Source organism: Solea solea, unplaced genomic scaffold, assembly GCF_958295425.1.
Source record: "Solea solea unplaced genomic scaffold, fSolSol10.1 scaffold_37, whole genome shotgun sequence".
NCBI lineage: Eukaryota > Metazoa > Chordata > Actinopteri > Pleuronectiformes > Soleidae > Solea > Solea solea.
This window is the reverse complement of record NW_026704163.1, coordinates 330001-335000: the sequence shown is the minus strand read 5'-3', so window position 1 is coordinate 335000 and position 5000 is coordinate 330001. Positions and strand designations below refer to the sequence as shown.

The 5000-nt window shown below is 52.0% G+C and overlaps 11 non-coding genes across 11 annotated transcripts in view; 3 read left to right on the top strand and 8 right to left on the bottom strand.

Annotated features, from left to right (window-relative positions):
• The window catches only part of LOC131454188 (5S ribosomal RNA), a 119-nt gene extending 35 nt beyond the window's left edge, over positions 1–84 (top strand). The window contains exon 1 of the ribosomal RNA XR_009238862.1: positions 1–84. This exon is cut by the window's left edge and continues 35 nt beyond it. This is a non-coding gene — a ribosomal RNA (5S ribosomal RNA).
• Positions 85–214: 130 nt separating this feature from the next.
• LOC131454578 (U2 spliceosomal RNA) lies at positions 215–407 on the bottom strand. The gene has a single exon (XR_009239236.1). It is a non-coding gene; the product is annotated as a U2 spliceosomal RNA (small nuclear RNA).
• A 179-nt stretch (positions 408–586) lies between these two features.
• On the bottom strand, positions 587–698 carry LOC131454089 (U5 spliceosomal RNA). The gene has a single exon (XR_009238768.1). It is a non-coding gene; the product is annotated as a U5 spliceosomal RNA (small nuclear RNA).
• Positions 699–1343: 645 nt separating this feature from the next.
• On the bottom strand, positions 1344–1507 carry LOC131454367 (U1 spliceosomal RNA). Its single transcript, XR_009239036.1, has one exon. It is a non-coding gene; the product is annotated as a U1 spliceosomal RNA (small nuclear RNA).
• A 402-nt stretch (positions 1508–1909) lies between these two features.
• On the top strand, positions 1910–2028 carry LOC131454133 (5S ribosomal RNA). The gene has a single exon (XR_009238810.1). It is a non-coding gene; the product is annotated as a 5S ribosomal RNA (ribosomal RNA).
• A 149-nt stretch (positions 2029–2177) lies between these two features.
• LOC131454577 (U2 spliceosomal RNA) lies at positions 2178–2370 on the bottom strand. The gene has a single exon (XR_009239235.1). It is a non-coding gene; the product is annotated as a U2 spliceosomal RNA (small nuclear RNA).
• Positions 2371–2549: 179 nt separating this feature from the next.
• LOC131454004 (U5 spliceosomal RNA) lies at positions 2550–2662 on the bottom strand. Its single transcript, XR_009238688.1, has one exon. It is a non-coding gene; the product is annotated as a U5 spliceosomal RNA (small nuclear RNA).
• Positions 2663–3307: 645 nt separating this feature from the next.
• On the bottom strand, positions 3308–3471 carry LOC131454416 (U1 spliceosomal RNA). The gene has a single exon (XR_009239083.1). It is a non-coding gene; the product is annotated as a U1 spliceosomal RNA (small nuclear RNA).
• A 402-nt stretch (positions 3472–3873) lies between these two features.
• On the top strand, positions 3874–3992 carry LOC131454132 (5S ribosomal RNA). Its single transcript, XR_009238809.1, has one exon. It is a non-coding gene; the product is annotated as a 5S ribosomal RNA (ribosomal RNA).
• A 149-nt stretch (positions 3993–4141) lies between these two features.
• On the bottom strand, positions 4142–4334 carry LOC131453886 (U2 spliceosomal RNA). Its single transcript, XR_009238578.1, has one exon. It is a non-coding gene; the product is annotated as a U2 spliceosomal RNA (small nuclear RNA).
• A 175-nt stretch (positions 4335–4509) lies between these two features.
• On the bottom strand, positions 4510–4626 carry LOC131454047 (U5 spliceosomal RNA). The gene has a single exon (XR_009238728.1). It is a non-coding gene; the product is annotated as a U5 spliceosomal RNA (small nuclear RNA).
• Between the last annotated feature and the right edge of the window lie 374 nt (positions 4627–5000).

Below are 5000 nucleotides of genomic sequence, written 5' to 3'. Positions count from 1 at the left end.
CGTCTGATCTCGGAAGCTAAGCAGGGTCGGGCCTGGTTAGTACTTGGATGGGAGACTGCCTGGGAATACCAGGTGCTGTAAGCTTTTACACTGCAGCACGCTTTGACACTGCTGCTTCCTTACAAGAAACGTGGGCTTGCAATTACGTTGACGCACGGGCACACGTTAATGTCCTTCCAGTTTCAGCCTTGCTTTGGTTTTCACAGAAAAAAGAGAACGGTGCACCGTTCCTGGTGGCACTGCAATACCAGGTCAATGCAAGGAGTGAAGAGAGCAAGCCCCAGGTTTCACCGCCCAATGCTCAAAAATGCATTTAATATTTAATCCCCATATAGAGGACATATCAGATATTAAACTGATAAGAACAGATACTACACTTGATCTTAGCCAAAAGGCCGAGAAGCGATGGCCCGCCAGTGTCTTGGGCCAACTCAAGATCTTGGCGCACAAGTTACTTGTTGTGGTGCCATGTTTCTGAAGTGCGCATAACAAAGGCTGCTGCCGATCACCTCCGCCCCCAGGTGATCTAAGCGCACCTCTGAGCCGTGACGGACAGCTGCTTGACATTTGACACACTCAAAGGGCGCAGCCATACAGCAAAGCCCACCAAAAATAACTTAAACTCCCGACGTTCCTCTCCACGGAAGTCTTTAGTAAAAGGCGAAAGACTTGTGCATTTTGAAGAAAAACCAGAGTCGACATAGCCCCTCTCCTCGAGAGCAGCCAAGGAGTCTATCCGCCGGAGTCACCACAGTCTCGGTCGGCCCGGCCGGCCACCTTGGGACAGCCTTTCTTCAACGTTTTTGGTTTGCCGGCCAATCAACCGCCCACATTTGACTGCATGTTTGGAAGCGCATTCTTACTGTTGGTTGTGTGCTGCAGTTTTCTATCAATCGCTGAGGCTGTGGCACATTCCTCGCTCCCGGGCACACCTCCAAGGTTTAGTGGTAGATGTGAGTGCATGAGCAAAGCAGCTCTGTGTCACACCGAGCAGTACAAACTGCCGGGCCGTTTCCCAGCTCCTCCGGGCTTCTGAAATGGTGAGCTGCTCCTGGCATCGCTTCAATATCAGGTCAATGTACAGGAGTGGATGGAACAAGCGCCAAAGTATTAACCCTTGGCATGATGGCCATGGATCCATCTCCAACAATCCAGTTCTCCTACAAAGAGCCGGGAAAGGGAGCATGACATTTCCTTAGAGCTAAAAGACAACACCCACAACCATCCCATTCCCAGCAACTTGGAAAGACAGGGGATGTCGCTCTGCGAGCACGTGAGAAGCCTGGAGATGGGCACACAAGGCGGAACTTTGGGCGGCTGACCTTTGCTTACAACTACGTCATCGGGGGAGAGCGCGGACGCAGTACCCCACCAGCAAAAATTATGCAGTCAAGATTCCCACGTTTGGGGAATTTGCAGGGGTCAGCACAACCAGAGTGCAATGGCTGAGCCTCGCCCTGGGTGAACCACCTTCTTGATCATGGTGTCTCCCCTGCCAGGTAAGTATGAGGTGCACTTGCCCAGCACTGGGTGTCTGTTCCCAGACACAGCTCTTTGGCCGATGGTGCAGGAAATGGATAGTCCCAGAGTCCAATGCCTTGACTCAGGTGCTCGTTAATGCTGTGCTGTGTTCAACTTCAACCTCCAGCACACATTGGAGAGGAAACACTCGACCTTTTCACTGGCATACCTGGCTGTCATTTCCTATAGATTCAGCAACAACTGGACCTGACGGCACCAACAGCAGCTTACCCATCTCGGTGTAGCTTCCAAATACTGGAATAGAGTGTAGCAGGTAGTGGCGATAAAGGCTCAAGTGCAGTGTGTTCGGAAGGCTGACTTTTGAGCCCCTCCACGAGCAGGGGGCCTTGCCTGGTCTATAAAAGGAGTCTGTGTCACCTGCCCGTCGGCTTACGGCCACACCACCCTGAGCACGCCCGATCTCGTCTGATCTCGGAAGCTAAGCAGGGTCGGGCCTGGTTAGTACTTGGATGGGAGACTGCCTGGGAATACCAGGTGCTGTAAGCTTTTACACTGCAGCACGCTTTGACACTGCAGCACGCTTTGACACTGCTGCTTCCTTACAAGAAACGTGGGCTTGCAATTACGTTGACGCACGGGCACACGTTAATGTCCTTCCAGTTTCAGCCTTGCTTTGGTTTTCACAGAAAAAAAGAGAACGGTGCACCGTTCCTGGTGGCACTGCAATACCAGGTCAATGCAAGGAGTGAAGAGAGCAAGCCCCAGGTTTCACCGCCCAATGCTCAAAAATGCATTTAATATTTAATCCCCATATAGAGGACATATCAGATATTAAACTGATAAGAACAGATACTACACTTGATCTTAGCCAAAAGGCCGAGAAGCGATGGCCCGCCAGTGTCTGGGGCCAACTCAAGATCTTGGCGCACAAGTTACTTGTTGTGGTGCCATGTTTCTGAAGTGCGCATAACAAAGGCTGCTGCCGATCACCTCCGCCCCCAGGTGATCTAAGCGCACCTCTGAGCCGTGACGGACAGCTGCTTGACATTTGACACACTCAAAGGGCGCAGCCATACAGCAAAGCCCACCAAAAATAACTTAAACTCTCGGACGTTCCTCTCCACGGAAGTCTTTAGTAAAAGGCGAAAGACTTGTGCATTTTGAAGAAAAACCAGAGTCGACATAGCCCCTCTCCTTGACAGCAGCCAAGGAGTCTATCCGCCGGAGTCACCACAGTCTCGGTCGGCCCGGCCGGCCACCTTGGGACAGCCTTTCTTCAACGTTTTTGGTTTGCCGGCCAATCAACCGCCCACATTTGACTGCATGTTTGGAAGCGCATTCTTACTGTTGGTTGTGTGCTGCAGTTTTCTATCAATCGCTGAGGCTGTGGCACATTCCTCGCTCCCGGGCACACCTCCAAGGTTTAGTGGTAGATGTGAGTGCATGAGCAAAGCAGCTCTGTGTCACACCGAGCAGTACAAACTGCCGGGCCGTTTCCCAGCTCCTCCGGGCTTCTGAAATGGTGAGCTGCTCCTGGCATCGCTTCAATATCAGGTCAATGTACAGGAGTGGACGGAACAAGCGCCAAAGTATTAACCCTTGGCATGATGGCCATGGATCCATCTCCAACAATCCAGTTCTCCTACAAAGAGCCGGGAAAGGGAGCATGACATTTCCTTAGAGCTAAAAGACAACACCCACAACCATCCCATTCCCAGCAACTTGGAAAGACAGGGGATGTCGCTCTGCGAGCACGTGAGAAGCCTGGAGATGGGCACACAAGGCGGAACTTTGGGCGGCTGACCTTTGCTTACAACTACGTCATCGGGGGAGAGCGCGGACGCAGTACCCCACCAGCAAAAATTATGCAGTCAAGATTCCCACGTTTGGGGAATTTGCAGGGGTCAGCAAAACCAGAGTGCAATGGCTGAGCCTCGCCCTGGGTGAACCACCTTCTTGATCATGGTGTCTCCCCTGCCAGGTAAGTATGAGGTGCACTTGCCCAGCACTGGGTGGCTGTTCCCAGACACAGCTCTTTGGCCGACGGTGCAGGAAATGGATAGTCCCAGAGTCCAATGCCTTGACTCAGGTGCTCGTTAATGCTGTGCTGTGTTCAACTTCAACCTCCAGCACACATTGGAGAGGAAACACTCGACCTTTTCACTGGCATACCTGGCTGTCATTTCCTATAGATTCAGCAACAACTGGACCTGACGGCACCAACAGCAGCTTACCCATCTAGGTGTAGCTTCCAAATACTGGAATAGAGTGTAGCAGGTAGTGGCGATAAAGGCTCAAGTGCAGTGTGTTCGGAAGGCTGACTTTTGAGCCCCTCCACGAGCAGGGGGCCTTGCCTGGTCTATAAAAGGAGTCTGTGTCACCTGCCCGTCGGCTTACGGCCACACCACCCTGAGCACGCCCGATCTCGTCTGATCTCGGAAGCTAAGCAGGGTCGGGCCTGGTTAGTACTTGGATGGGAGACTGCCTGGGAATACCAGGTGCTGTAAGCTTTTACACTGCAGCACACTTTTACACTGCAGCACGCTTTGACACTGCTGCTTCCTTACAAGAAACGTGGGCTTGCAATCACGTTGACGCACGGGCACACGTTAATGTCCTTCCAGTTTCAGCCTTGCTTTGGTTTTCACAGAAAAAAAGAGAACGGTGCACCGTTCCTGGTGGCACTGCAATACCAGGTCAATGCAAGGAGTGAAGAGAGCAAGCCCCAGGTATCACCGCCCAATGCTCAAAAATGCATTTAATATTTAATCCCCATATAGAGGACATATCAGATATTAAAATGATAAGAAGAGATACTACACTTGATCTTAGCCAAAAGGCCGAGAAGCGATGGCCCGCCAGTGTCTGGGGCCAACTCAAGATCTTGGCGCACAAGTTACTTGTTGTGGTGCCATGTTTCTGAAGTGCGCATAACAAAGGCTGCTGCTGATCACCTCCGCCCCCAGGTGATCTAAGTGCACCTCTGAGCCGTGACGGACAGCTGCTTGACATTTGACACACTCAAAGGGCGCAGCCATACAGCAAAGCCCACCAAAATTAACTTAAACTCTCGGACGTTCCTCTCCACGGAAGTCTTTAGTAAAAGGCGAAAGACTTGTGCATTTTGAAGAAAAACCAGAGTCGACATAGACCCTCTCCTTGAGAGCAGCCAAGGAGTCTATCCGCCGGAGTCACCACAGTCTCGGTCGGCCCGGCCGGCCACCTTGGGACAGCCTTTCTTCAACGTTTTTGGTTTGCCGGCCAATCAACCGCCCACATTTGACTGCATGTTTGGAAGCGCATTCTTACTGTTGGTTGTGTGCTGCAGTTTTCTATCAATCGCTGAGGCTGTGGCACATTCCTCGCTCCCGGGCACACCTCCAAGGTTTAGTGGTAGATGTGAGTGCATGAGCAAAGCAGCTCTGTGTCACACCGAGCAGTACAAACTGCCGGGCCGTTTCCCAGCTCCTCCGGGCTTCTGAAATGGTGAGCTGCTCCTGGCATCGCTTCAATATCAG